The sequence below is a fragment of the Bacillus rossius genome, chromosome 3 (assembly GCF_032445375.1).
Source record: "Bacillus rossius redtenbacheri isolate Brsri chromosome 3, Brsri_v3, whole genome shotgun sequence".
NCBI lineage: Eukaryota > Metazoa > Arthropoda > Insecta > Phasmatodea > Bacillidae > Bacillus > Bacillus rossius.
Window position 1 is genome coordinate 87,757,048 of NC_086332.1, and position 15,429 is coordinate 87,772,476.

The 15,429-nt window shown below is 44.3% G+C and overlaps 1 long non-coding RNA gene across 1 annotated transcript in view; it reads right to left on the reverse strand.

The window, feature by feature from the left end:
• Nucleotides 1-15,429, reverse strand: part of LOC134531477 (uncharacterized) — a 483,907-nt gene that overhangs the window by 193,894 nt on the left and 274,584 nt on the right. Inside the window, exon 2 of the long non-coding RNA XR_010075003.1 lies at nt 901-949. This is a non-coding gene — a long non-coding RNA (uncharacterized LOC134531477). The remainder of the gene's footprint in view (nt 1-900; nt 950-15,429) is intronic.

Consider the following 15,429-nt stretch of genomic DNA (forward strand, 5'->3'; position numbering starts at 1 on the left):
CCCCGCCAGTTCTCCGCGCAACTTCCAGACGAAGCCAGGAAGCCGCAGAAACGCCCACGGGGGAAAAAAAACCGGCAAAACTCAGGAATTTCAGGCTCCCTGCGCTCAAGAACGAACTAACTTTGTTATCAAACGTAATTCATGCCCGAGGAATGGTTATGAATTCATCAAAAACTACACGATGGCAGACACAATGAAGAACAATGTAAAATATCAACTGCCTAGTTAGTTATCGATAAACTGGCGTACATCCTTAACACCTGGAAAACTTAACTCACATTTCAAGACACCAAACTAAGTAAAAAAAGGGTTAAAATTTATTTACACAAATTTTATATACACGCATTTTTTTAAAAAATCAATTTCAACAATAAAGTCATTCTTTCAATACATTCCTAGATGTCAAAACAAATAATTGGCAGCGAAGAGAGTCGGTTTAGCTGTTATTCTTATCTATATTATTCTTAGGCAGTTACATATTTTTGTACACAGCTAAAACATGCCTTTTGTAAACATAATAAAAGTATTTTTATCATGCAAATAATACACACAGAAAGTCAAATTTCGGGGGGGGGGGGGGGGGATATTCAACCTCAGTTAACTCTATAGCAAAATGTTTTAAGAAAGGTTATGTTTTACAAAACGATTTTAGTATAGGTAATCACCAACAAACTCTCTCTCTCCCCCCCTTTTTTTTAATCAGTCACTTGAACAGTCCGTTACCACTTTTTAAGTTAAGCCGCAGTAACACCCGGCTATCAATACTAACGCGGATTAAATGCGAGAGACTGAAAAAATCTGACATTTAAAGCAAATTCTTATATTTTGCTGATTGCGAAAATCAATTTCAGTGTATTGTAAAGTTATTCTTATTGCTATATTAAGAAAGCAGTGAATTACCTTACTGTTGCCCCCGGCTGATGATAATCGACAAGGGAAGAACTGGAATCTGCAACAGAATAAATTTTATTCCAGTGCTGTTTAAACGATTTGATTCAACAAAAATGAAACTCACTTGTACAATCTCCACGCGCTATAGCGGGATCTCTCGGTAATTTCACTGAATACATTTCACACATTTGTCAATTAGCCACTCTGACTCACACCAAATCGCACAGAGAACAGAGACTGCTTTCTCCGACATCCCATAGATGTTGACGCGACGTGACGCGACTACTTGGGTTACTATTGCCTGTTTTTCTGTAAAAAAATAAATAAATAAAAAAAGCGCGTGTTAACTCAGTACTCGTGATAGAAGTGAAACTTGTTTTGCAATTCAAATCTCGACTCATAATTATATAGTAAGGAGTAAAACATGAATTAGAAAAATTATTACTCCCTTAAAAATGCTGCTCATCAATAATTATTAATCATTCAATAATGATAAATTAATAATTAGTATTACTCACTGTTGAAATACACCATTAAAAACTGTGTTTGTTTCTGTACTTAAAACAATTATTCCGTTTGGAACACGCCAAGTCTCTGATCGAAATATGAAACTCATAACAGGTAGCGCTATCTATGCGGAAAATGCAGGACTGTCTCAACAGCGCACGCAAGCGCGCTGGTAGAAAATATAAAATTCAAGGCACTCACAGCTGACTGTACAGGATACCTATATATATCTTCTTAAACAAGCCAATGCACACACTCTCTTATTCTTTCGTTCATATATTAAAAAACACTTCACAGTGGTGAAAACAGACCAACCGCAGCTAGTCCATAGCTCGTGAACAGTTGTATAAATACACATGCCCGGTTGCAGTAATGGGCACATTACCTTCCACTCATAGTGACCAGGATATCCCTCTCGAACTTTCCTGTGACCTATGGCCAGAAGCCTTTTTCGAGGTTCTGACTAGTCTTCAACCAATGCATTGCATCGTTATTTAAGCTAATTCCGCCCCGCGCCCGTCTCTAATGACTTCTATGTCGGCGAGACGTAAAGCTCAAATCATTCTACATCGAGTTAAACACTGCCATTCACTTCCATAACACTCCTAATGGAATAAGATCATTGCGGTGCAATCTATTTGAGGACTGCGACTATGGTATGACTATTAGACCCATTTGGTTGGAACGATGGAGAAACATACAAAACAAATATCTTCAGTTGAGGACAACGGCATAATTTGTTACTAGTGCAATCTGAAACAAGAATATGTCATATGAGTGGTAGAAAACAGGCGGTTTGGGAACAGGCGTGGGATCCATCATGCTAGTAAGCAAAGAAAAAATAAGTAAAAACCACCCAAAAAGAATGAACTGCAACTCAAAGGGCTAAGCATATCCGATACTCTTGAAAAGGGACTTTAAAGCCACAAAAAAAAAGACCTCAAAATCAGATGTTCGTGTAAGGAGTCGGCCATCTGGATGAACTTGACCTTCAAAAGTCCCCAAAAAATAATTTTTAGGCCCTAATAAATGTTTTAAAAAAATACCCCTAATGCAACCCTTTTCAGGGAAAAGTTCCATTTCAAGGAAAATTGTCCCAAACCGCCTATTTTCTGCTTCTCTTATGTCGGCTCAAAACATTAATTACAATATAAAAAATACCCAGAAGCCAAAGATTGTATCTACTAAAACCGTATATTCAAACGATTAGAATTACTTTATAATTTTAATTTTATAGATATATATATTTTCTTACATTCCATTAACAACATATATTTTTCATCCACTATTAAAATTCACAATAATTTGGTAAAGATTAGAAGTCAATGGCAGGAAAAAATCTTAATAATATATGAGGTAAATCAAACAATAAAAAAATTAAGAAACACGTAACCTAAGGATAATTTTACAAGTTTAAAATTAAAACTGTGGTTGTGCTTAGTAAAGTTTACGCCGTCACAATGGTCAGAATTTAACCAAAATATAGCTATTAGTTGAGTGTGCAACACACTAGTGAACAACCAATAAAATTATTCATACAACTGTCCTCTAAATGTAAAACTCACACTAGTGTTGGAATTTTCTTGTTCCAAGTGTATATCAACACTATTAATAATATTTTTACGTTTACCTATTTACAGAAATATAAGCTAAAATATTACTAGTTAAATCAACATGACTTTGAAATGATAAAAGTAAAGGGCAATTTAGCTGGTGGGATAATAAAATCATTAAATTAACGTTTATCAAAATAATTAATACAAAACTAAGAAAATTGAATATCTTTTTTAACTGAAAAAAAAATCATTATTGGAAAAAAAGATTTGATTTTTATTCAGAATAACAAAAATCATAAATTTGTTTTAGATACAACAAACTAAATTTATTTTTGTGCAAATTTTTATTTTATTTATATTTAATGTAATGCTGAACTTATTTAAGCAACATGAAACAATCGTGAATTTTATTTACATTGAAAACACATACATCTTAAATGTAAAAAAAATACAGCAAATAAAATATAAATTTGTAATTCAATTAAAACGTGTTACATAACTTTAACGTTAAAAATTTTATTACGGTCTTCTCGTTTCTGTGCATATGTATCATACAATGAGCTTAGAGAAGATGGTGAAAATTATATGTTGGTCACGAATAACAACATTATCTAGAAGAAGAGGAAATAAAAAAAATTGGTTGTCTGTAAAGTTGGTTTACGGACGATAGTTTAACGTGACAACGTCATAACAAAACATTGATGAAATGATTGCATACTTTTATGAATAAAATTGGATGATTTTAATTTAATAATAAATAATAAATACTTGAAATTATACTAGTACCTAATGAGATTTTTAAAATGCAAGAATAATTAGCATTTATTGCCGAAATTGCTGTTGTAATAAGCAATGAAAACCACATTAACTTTTCACTTCTCTTTATAAACAGTCGACGAAACAGTTCACGTGTAGATGACTTGTAATTAATTTTAAAAACTGGCGTTTAGCTATAAAGTTTAAATATAATTATGAACAAGTTTTCATATAAATAAACTGTAATCAAATATATATCATCAATTAAATGAATAACCATAATTTTTTAGTCAATTGTAACATAACCTATTATTATTGCACTCGCCGACAGATGCTACCTTTTTAATAATAAAAGAATAAATACTTGAAATTATACTAGTAATCAGATTTTTAAAATGCAAGAATAATTAACCTTTATTGCCGAAATTTTTGTTGTAATAAGCAATGAAAACCACATTAAATTTACGTTTAAATATAATTATGAACAAGTTTACATATTAATAAACTGTAATCAAATATCTAAAATAACCTATTATTACTGCACTCGCCGACAGATGCTACTTTTAATAATAATAAAAGAATTAATACGTGAAATTATAATAGTAATCAGATTTTTAAAATGCAAGAATAATTTACCTTTATTGCCGAGATTTTTGTTGTAATAAGCAATGAAAACCACATTAACTTTTCACTTCACTTTATAAACAGTCGACGAAACAGTTCACGTGTAGATGTAAGTTGTTTGCTGCCGCTGTCTTTCTTCTTCTCGGACGCATAGGCCAATCGAGTGGAAGAGAGATAGATGCGGCGCAAGAGTACAATGAGCGTTACGGGACACAGCGTAACGGAAAACTGTGCGTAACGGGACACAACGTAACGGGACAATGTGCGTAACGGGACACAGCGTAACGGAACAATGTGCGTAACGGGAAACAGCGTAACGGAACAGTGTGCGTAACGGGACACTTTTTCGTGCGTGCAGCCGGCGTTCATCGATTTATTAGACGTTGTCACGTCAATTAAAATCATTTATTTAAATTTTACACTAAATTTTTTAAATCCCACGATTTAAATGTTTGTATTAATTTTTTTCTGACTGCTAACTCAAATTAAAATAGTGCCTGATCATCTAGACACTTCGAACCTCTGGGTTTTCTAACGCCTGACGTACCTTTACTGAAGGGCAATAATATGTTAATGACGGTTAATTTGCACCAAAAATTGTAAGTAACATTATTCTTTGGACTCTGCTATCGATTAATGATGTATCTAGTGCAAAAATAGGGGCCGAAATACGTAACATTCGTTCGGCGTCAGTAATTTTGAACTAATCAACAAACTGAAGATGACCTCAGTAACACAAACAATGTCTAACCCACTGAGTTTATGCTTAACGAACCCGTCTAAACCAAAGTGTTACTGGAGACAATTTTCTCTCCTGCAACTGAAACTCAGGCGGGCCTAAACAAATGGCAAGCGAAATCGCCGTACGAGGGAATAAATACGCAACAGCTTTAAAACAGGTCCCGTCGTAATTGGACGCTAACAAGTCATAGCCTCACTTCAGTCTCTCTCTTAATCTCCGTCTCTTTCCTCGTAAAATTACAAAAATTTCCACCATAGCAACAAAATTCAAAAACTTCAAATACACTTAAAATCGCATGCCTTTATGAGCATCTACCTGGAGATAATTTGCACATCGTCAAATTGCCATGTATGCCAAAATCATCACAAAATAAACAGAATTTAGAACTCAGTAATAACATATAGTAATCCACATAAAGTTTTGACTTATATTGCTGTACCGCCCAAAAAGGTTAAACTGCAATTTAACTAATAGTCCATAGCACAGGCATCCAAAGAGATCAAAACGCTCGGCCGCGGTACGGTTCCATAATGGATGCAAAGAATAAATAAAATTCAAATGACATAATTTCACACCAAACTGTATGACGTGTAATCTTATTTTGTGATTACTGCTGATTGAATATTGTGCATATACGACGCTGATTTAGGTCCGGTCCTTTGATGTAACAAGCATGCGATACGTTCTTTAAATAATTCATGCAATGGGATATTTGAAGTTTATACAATTTCTTGGACTTACGCCATTGCAGTTTTACAAGGTTTGGCATGGGAAAAATTCATAAATGCAAAATAATAAATACAAATGAAATCTGCTGTTGTCAAACTGATAAATCCAACGATGAACCTAAACAGGTTTTTTTACCCTAGCCTAAGTTAATCTAAGAGTGTGTGCGTGTGGCGGGGGGGGGGGGGGGGGGGGGGGGTCCCAGGTTAGGTATTATGGACCACACAACGACGACAGTACAGACACACACATTTAAACTTAAATATCAGACATCACAAGAAACGTCGCAACGGTTTTGTCATAGGGAACCTACTGTGTTCGTCGGCGTTGTCGTCGTCGTGTTGTTCATAATATAATATGTTTATCTCCATCGCTGTGTTCGGATATTTGATGCGTTGTCCAGGGTTTGTTGTGCGCCTGCGCATTTACTGTTATTGTTTAATCTTTCTCGTCGTCGCTAGCCCAATGTGTTCGTCTGTGCTGTTCTTTTTTTCATTACTAGATTCCTTCCACGGAATTCTGGTGCTGTCTGACATTTAAGTTTGAATGAGTTCGTCCGTGCTGTCTTCGATGTGTTGTCCATAATACCTGTTAAGGTTCATCGTTGGGTTTATCTGTTTGACATCAGCTGATTTAGGCTTGTTTCTTCTGGGGTTTATGTTTCAATTTTAATTTCTTATTTTGCATTTACGAATTTTTCCCCATGGCAAACAGCGCAAGACTGCAATGGCGTGTGTGAAATCAAGCACGCGGTATAGTAACAACACACGTCCAGATCATGTTGCCCGGGACAGAGGAAAGTAGAGACACGTGGCGTGAGAACCTCTTTGTCTCGGGTCCGGAACTCCACCTAGCGGCGGAACAAAGACACCAGCAACCCGCGGGGCGCGCGGCCCCACAACTAATCAAAACTTATTGTTTCAATTTCATTCTTGGCGGTGAGAAGGGGGCTCAGATACGAGCCGGTCCCTCCCTGCTCCAGCACTGCTGCTCGGCAGGCGGCAGTCGCTCCCCGTGCAGTCGGACCAGCTGGGGCAATCTCCTGGCAACACGGCGGGCAGGTCCGTGCACGCGCCAGGCAGCCGCTGCGGAGGCACACGCCTCTGGAAACTTTGTTTGGACCAGAACTTTCTTTTTGCTCTGCCGTGAAGCAAAACATGTTCGGGGGAAAAAAGCAAACGTTTACGCCACACCAAATGCTTGTCTCTCAAAAAGGTCAATAATGTCTACTTAACGATGACATTGCGCAGTGTTTCACTAACTAAGTACTATATACAGATTTTTCATCGTCAAGTCTCAGTGAACAAACAACAAAAAATCAAGAAAATTAACATAAATAATTTAAGGTATAAGTTTTTTAAAAAAAACTTTGTAATGTAATCAAATGTAACGAGGCAATATAAACGAATAAATGAAAGAATAAAGAAATTTTTTTTCACCATATTTGTAGCAATAGAGTAGGATTTAGAGTTAAATTAGGATACAACGCCAATATCATTTCTACTAATATTGTAATTGCTAAAGTGTGATTGTTTTTTTGTCCTTTTACGCAGCAACGGAGCAACGGACCCATATGATATTTTTCCTATAGATAGTTTATGGGCCGGGGAATGACAAAGACTACACATAATTATAAAATCTTATCACTAAGGGAGTGAAAAGGGGGTATATTTAGCTTTGTAATAGAAAATCATAGGAAGTAAGTCATAGACACACAAAAAGTGAGTTTGCCACTCAGTTATATAGTAAGGTCTGTCAACTTCCTATCCTTCTTGGCGAAACCCATCCGCTTAGTGAAGCTCGCGACTGCTAGCGAACTAAAGGCGCTAATAAGAAGTTTAGTTTAGAAATTTGTCAATAGATGGCATTGCCTTGAATTTGTAACACAATATCGTTTGGTGCGTCCGTCACGTCTTGCCTAGCGGTTACCTGCGTTCCCGCAAAATGAAACTGAAGATTGGCTTGCCGGTTTAGCCTTAATGCATCGAGACTGTGCAATCAATGGCAATTTAAAATAAAAATTCCCCGTCTTTCAAGCGTATGTCCTAAAACTTGAAACTCGGTAGTGATGTTCCTGAGATTAAGATGCATTTAGCCCGGAACCGCCGGGTATTACAGCTAGTAATTAATATAAATGTTTCCGTTATACATCAAACTTGAAGACGACTGCATGGGTTGTACTTGAGTGGCTGGTTGGGTCGCTAGAGCACATCAGGCACTGCAGTATGTAATGTGGCTGGATGGGTCACTAGAGCACATCAGGCGCTGCAGTATGTAATGTGGCTGGTTGGGACACTAGAGCACATTAGACGCTGCAGTATGTAGTGAAGCTGGTTGGGTCGCTAGAGCACATCAGGCGCTGCAGTATGTAATGTGGCCGGTTGGGTCACTAGAGCACATCAGGCGCTGCAGTATGTAATGTGGCCGGTTGGGTCACTAGAGCACATCAGGCGCTGCAGTATGTAATGTGGCTGGTTGGGTCACTAGAGCACATCAGGCGCTGCAGTATGTATTGTGGCTGGTTGGGTCACTAGAGCACATCAGGCGCTGCAGTATGTAATGTGGCTGGTTGGGTCGCTAGAGCACATCAGGGCTGCAGTATGTAATGTGGCTGGTTGGGTCACTAGAGCACGTCAGGCGCTGCAGTATGTAATGTGGCTGGTTGGGTCACTAGAGCACATCAGGCGCTGCAGTATGTAATGTGGCTGGTTGGGTCACTAGAGCACATCAGGCGCTGCAGTATGTAATGTGGCCGGTTGGGTTACTAGAGCACGTCAGGCACTGCAGTATGTAATGTGGCTGGTTGGGTCAATAGAGCACGTCAGACACTGCAGTATGTAATGTCGCTGGTTGGGTCGCTAGAGCACGTCAGGCGCTGCAGTATGTAATGTGGCTGGTTGGGTCGCTAGAGCACATCAGGGCTGCAGTATGTAATGTGGCTGGTTGGGTCGCTAGAGCACATCAGGCGCTGCAGTATGTTATGTGGCTGGTTGGGTCACTAGAGCACGTCAGGCGCTGCAGTATGTAGTGAAGCTGGTTTGGTCGCTAGAGCACATCAGGCGCTGCAGTATGTAATGTGGCTGGTTAGGTCACTAGAGCACATCAGGCGCTGCAATATGTAATGTGGCTGGTTGGGTCACTAGAGCACATCAGGCGCTGCAGTATGTAATGTGGCTGGTTGGGTCACTAGAGCACATCAGGCGCTGCAGTATGTAATGTGGCTGGTTGGGTCACTAGAGCACATCAGGCGCTGCAGTATGTAATGTGGCTGGTTGGGTCACTAGAGCACGTCAGGCGCCGCAGTATGTAGTGTGGCTGGTTGGGTCACTAGAGCACATCACGCGCTGCAGTATGTAATGTGGCTGGTTGGGTCACTAGAGCACGTCAGGCGCTGCAGTATGTAATGTGGCAGGTTGGGTCACTAGAGCACGTCAGGCGCTGCAGTATGTAATGTGGCTGGATAGGTCACTAGAGCACGTCAGGCGCTGCAGTATGTAATGTGGCTGGTTGGGTCACTAGAGCACATCAGGCGCTGCAGTATGTAGTGAAGCTGGTTGGGTCGCTAGAGCACATCAGGCGCTGCAGTATGTAATGTGGCTGGTTGGGTCACTAGAGCACGTCAGGCGCTGCAGTATGTAATGTGGCTGGTTGGGTCACTAGAGCACGTCAGGCGCTGCAGTATGTAATGTGGCAGGTTGGGTCACTAGAGCACATCAGGCGCTGCAGTATGTAATGTGGCAGGTTGGGTCACTAGAGCACGTCAGGCGCTGCAGTATGTAATGTGGCTGGTTGGGTCACTAGAGCACATCAGGCGCTGCAGTATGTAGTGAAACTAATTGGGTCACTAGAGCACATCAGGCGCTGCAGTATGTAATGTGGCTGGTTGGGTCACTAGAGCACGTCAGGCGCTGCAGTATGTAATGTGGCTGGTTGGGTCACTAGAGCACATCAGGCACTGCAGTATGTAGTGAAGCTGGTTGGGTCGCTAGAGCACATCAGGCGCTGCAGTATGTAATGTGGCTGGTTGGGTCACTAGAGCACGTCAGGCGCTGCAGTATGTAATGTGGCTGGTTGGGTCACTTGAGCACGTCAGGCACTGCAGTATGTAATGTCGCTGGTTGGGTCGCTATAGCACATCAGGGCTGCAGTATGTAATGTGGCTGGTTGGGTCACTAGAGCACATCAGGCGCTGCAGTATGTAATGTGGCTGGTTGGGTCACTAGAGCACATCAGGCGCTGCAGTATGTAATGTGGCTGGTTGGGTCACTAGAGCACGTCAGGCGCTGCAGTATGTAATGTGGCTGGTTGGGTCACTAGAGCACATCAGGCGCTGCAGTATGTAATGTGGCTGGTTGGGTCACTAGAGCACATCAGGCGCTGCAGTATGTAATGTGGCTGGTTGGGTCACTAGAGCACATCAGGCGCTGCAGTATGTAATGTGGCTGGTTGGGTCACTAGAGCACATCAGGCGCTGCAGTATGTAATGTCGCTGGTTGGGTCGCTAGAGCACATCAGGGCTGCAGTATGTAATGTGGCTGGTTGGGTCACTAGAGCACATCAGGCGCTGCAGTATGTAATGTGGCTGGTTGGGTCAATAGAGCACATCAGGCGCTGCAGTATGTAGTGAAGCTGGTTGGGTCGCTAGAGCACATCATGCGCTGCAGTATGTTATGTGGCTGGTTGTTTCACTAGAGCACATCAGGCGCTGCAGTATGTAATGTGGCCGGTTGGGTCACTAGAGCACATCAGGCGCTGCAGTATGTAATGTGGCTGGTTGGGTCACTAGAGCACGTCAGGCACTGCAGTATGTAATGTGGCTGGTTGGGTCAATAGAGCACATCAGGCGCTGCAGTATGTAATGTGACTGGTTGGGTCACTAGAGCACATCAGGCGCTGCAGTATGTAATGTGGCTGGTTGGGTCACTAGAGCACGTCAGGCAATGCAGTATGTAATGTCGCTGGTTGGGTCGCTAGAGCACATCAGGGCTGCAGTATGTAATGTGGCTAGTTGGGTCACTAGAGCACATCAGGCGCTGCAGTATGTAATGTGGCTGGTTGGGTCACTAGAGCACGTCAGGCGCTGCAGTATGTAATGTGGCTGGTTGGGTCGCTAGAGCACATCAGGGCTGTAGTATGTAATGTGGCTGGTTGGGTCACTAGAGCACATCAGGCGCTGCAGTATGTTATGTGGCTGGTTGGGTCACTAGAGCACGTCAGGCGCTGCAGTATGTAGTGAAGCTGGTTTGGTCGCTAGAGCACATCAGGCGCTGCAGTATGTAATGTGGCTGGTTAGGTCACTAGAGCACATCAGGCGCTGCAGTATGTAATGTGGCTGGTTGGGTCACTAGAGCACGTCAGGCGCTGCAGTATGTAATGTGGCTGGTTGGGTCACTAGAGCACATCAGGCGCTGCAGTATGTAATGTGGCTGGTTGGGTCACTAGAGCACATCAGGCGCTGCAGTATGTAATGTGGCTGGTTGGGTCACTAGAGCACGTCAGGCGCTGCAGTATGTAATGTGGCTGGTTGGGTCACTAGAGCAAATCAGGCGCTGCAGTATGTAATGTGGCTGGTTGGGTCACTAGAGCTAGTCAGGCGCTGCAGTATGTAATGTGGCAGGTTAGGTCACTAGAGCACATCAGGCGCTGCAGTATGTAATGTGGCTGGATAGGTCACTAGAGCACGTCAGGCGCTGCAGTATGTAATGTGGCTGGTTGGGTCACTAGAGCACATCAGGCGCTGAAGTATGTAGTGAAGCTGTTTGGGTCGCTAGAGCACATCAGGCGCTGCAGTATGTAATGTGGCTGGTTGGGTCACTAGAGCACGTCAGGCGCTGCAGTATGTAATGTGGCTGGTTGGGTCACTAGAGCACGTCAGTCGCTGCAGTAGTTAATGTGGCTGGTTGGGTCACTAGAGCACATCAGGCGCTGCAGTATGTAGTGAAACTAATTGGGTCGCTAGAGCACATCAGGCGCTGCAGTATGTAATGTGGCTGGTTGGGTCACTTGAGCACGGCAGGCACTGCAGTATGTAATATCGCTGGTTAGGTCGCTATAGCACATCAGGGCTGCAGTATGTAATGTGGCTGGTTGGGTCACTAGAGCACATCAGGCGCTGCAGTATGTAATGTGGCTGGTTGGGTCACTAGAGCACATCAGGCGCTGCAGTATGTAATGTGGCTGGTTGGGTCACTAGAGCACGTCAGGCGCTGCAGTATGTAATGTGGCTGGTTGGGTCACTAGAGCACATCAGGCGCTGCAGTTTGTAATGTGGCTGGTTGGGTCACTAGAGCACATCAGGCGCTGCAGTATGTAATGTGGCTGGTTGGGTCACTAGAGCACATCAGGCGCTGCAGTATGTAATGTGGCTGGTTGGGTCACTAGAGCACATCAGGCGCTGCAGTATGTAATGTGGCTGGTTGGGTCACTAGAGCACATCAGGCGCTGCAGTATGTAATGTAGCTGGTTGGGTCACTAGAGCACGTCAGGCGCTGCAGTATGTAATGTGGCTGGTTGGGTCACTAGAGCACATCAGGCGCTGCAGTATGTAATGTGGCTGGTTGGGTCACTAGAGCACGTCAGGCCCTGCAGTATGTAATGTGGCTGGTTGGGTCACTAGAGCACATCAGGCGCTGCAGTATGTAATGTAGCTGGTTGGGTCACTAGAGCACATCAGGCGCTGCAGTATGTAATGTGGCTGGTTGGGTCACTAGAGCACATCAGGCGCTGCAGTATGTAATGTGGCTGGTTGGGTCACTAGAGCACGTCAGGCCCTGCAGTATGTAATGTGGCTGGTTGGGTCACTAGAGCACATCAGGCGCTGCAGTATGTAATGTGGCTGGTTGGGTCACTAGAGCACGTCAGGCACTGCAGTATGTAATGTCACTGGTTGGGTCGCTAGAGCACATCAGGGCTGCAGTATGTAATGTGGCTGGTTGGGTCACTAGAGCACATCAGGCGCTGCAGTATGTAATGTGGCTGGTTGGGTCACTAGAGCACGTCAGGCGCTGCAGTATGTAGTAAAGCTGGTTTGTTCGCTAGAGCACATCAGGCGCTGCAGTATGTAATGTGGCTGGTTGGGTCACTAGAGCACGTCAGGCCCTGCAGTATGTAATGTGGCTGGTTGGGTCACTAGAGCACATCAAGCGCTGCAGTATGTAATGTGGCTGGTTGGGTCACTAGAGTACGTCAGGCACTGCAGTATGTAATGTCGCTGGTTGGGTCGCTAGAGCACATCAGGGCTGCAGTATGTAATGTGGCTGGTTGGGTCACTAGAGCACATCAGGCGCTGCAGTATGTAATGTGGCTGGTTGGGTCACTAGAGCACGTCAGGCGCTGCAGTATGTAGTGAAGCTGGTTTGGTCGCTAGAGCACATCAGGCGCTGCAGTATGTAATGTGGCTGGTTGGGTCACTAGAGCACGTCAGGCGCTGCAGTATGTAATGTGGCTGGTTAGGTCACTAGAGCACATCAGGCGCTTTAGTATGTAATGTGGCTGGTTGGGTCACTAGAGCACGTCAGGCGCTGCAGTATGTAATGTGGCTGGTTGGGTCACTAGAACACGTCAGGCGCTGCAGTATGTAATGTGGCTGGTTGGGTCACTAGAGGAGGTCAGGCGCTGCAGTATGTAATGTAGCTGGTTGGGTCACTAGAGCACATCAGGCGCTGCAGTATGTAATGTGGCTGGTTAGGTCACTAGAGCACGTCAGGCGCTGCAGTATGTAATGTGGCTGGTTGGGTCACTAGAGCACATCAGGCGCTGCAATATGTAATGTGGCTGGTTGGGTCACTAGAGCACGTCAGGCGCTGCAGTTATTAATGTGGCAGGTTGGGTCACTAGAGCACATCAGGCGCTGCAGTATGTAATGTGGCTGGTTGGGTCACTAGAGCACATCAGGCGCTGCAGTATGTAATGTGGCTGGTTGGGTCACTAGAGCACATCAGGCGCTGCAGTATGTAATGTGGCTGGTTGGGTCACTAGAGCACGTCAGGCGCTGCAGTATGTAATGTGGCTGGTTGGGTCACTAGAGCACATCAGGCGCTGCAGTATGTAATGTGGCTGGTTGGGTCACTAGAGCACATCAGGCGCTGCAGTATGTAATGTGGCTGGTTGGGTCACTAGAGCACATCAGGCGCTGCAGTATGTAATGTGGCTGGTTGGGTCACTAGAGCACATCAGGCGCTGCAGTATGTAATGTGGCTGGTTGGGTCACTAGAGCACATCAGGCGCTGCAGTATGTAATGTGGCTGGTTGGGTCACTAGAGCACATCAGGCGCTGCAGTATGTAATGTTGCTGGTTGGGTCACTAGAGCACATCAGGCGCTGCAGTATGTAATGTAGCTGGTTGGGTCACTAGAGCACGCCAGGCGCTGCAGTATGTAATGTGGCTGGTTGGGTCACTAGAGCACATCAGGCGCTGCAGTATGTAATGTGGCTGGTTGGGTCACTAGAGCACGTCAGGCCCTGCAGTATGTAATGTGGCTGGTTGGGTCACTAGAGCACATCAGGCGCTGCAGTATGTAATGTGGCTGGTTGGGTCACTAGAGCACGTCAGGCACTGCAGTATGTAATGTCGCTGGTTGGGTCGCTAGAGCACATCAGGGCTGCAGTATGTAATGTGGCTGGTTGGGTCACTAGAGCACATCAGGCGCTGCAGTATGTTATGTGGCTGGTTGGGTCACTAGAGCACGTCAGGCGCTGCAGTATGTTGTGAAGCTGGTTTGGTCGCTAGAGCACATCAGGCGCTGCAGTATATAATGTGGCTGGTTAGGTCACTGGAGCACATCAGGCGCTGCAGTATGTAATGTGGCTGGTTGGGTCACTAGAGCACGTCAGGCGCTGCAGTATGTAATGTGGCTGGTTGGGTCACTAGAGCACATCAGGCGCTGCAGTATGTAATGTGGCTGGTTGGGTCACTAGAGCACATCAGGCGCTGCAGTATGTAATGTGGCTGGTTGGATCACTAGAGCACGTCAGGCGCTGCAGTATGTAATGTGGCTGGTTGGGTCACTAGAGCACATCAGGCGCTGCAGTATGTAGTGAAGCTGGTTGGGTCGCTAGAGCACATCAGGCGCTGCAGTATGTAATGTGGCTGGTTGGGTCACTAGAGCACGTCAGGCGCTGCAGTATGTAATGTGGCTGGTTGGGTCACTAGAGCACATCAGGCGCTGCAGTATGTAATGTGGCTGGTTGGGTCACTAGAGCACATCAGGCGCTGCAGTATGTAGTGAAACTAATTGGGTCGCTAGAGCACATCAGGCGCTGCAGTATGTAATGTGGCTGGTTGGGTCACTTGAGCACGGCAGGCACTGCAGTATGTAATATCGCTGGTTAGGTCGCTATAGCACATCAGGGCTGCAGTATGTAATGTGGCTGGTTGGGTCACTAGAGCACATCAGGCGCTGCAGTATGTAATGTGGCTGGTTGGGTCACTAGAGCACATCAGGCGCTGCAGTATGTAATGTGGCTGGTTGGGTCACTAGAGCACGTCAGGCGCTGCAGTATGTAATGTGGCTGGTTGGGTCACTAGAGCACATCAGGCGCTGCAGTTTGTAATGTGGCTGGTTGGGTCACTAGAGCACATCAGGCGCTGCAGTATGTAATGTGGCTGGTTGGGTCACTAGAGCACAT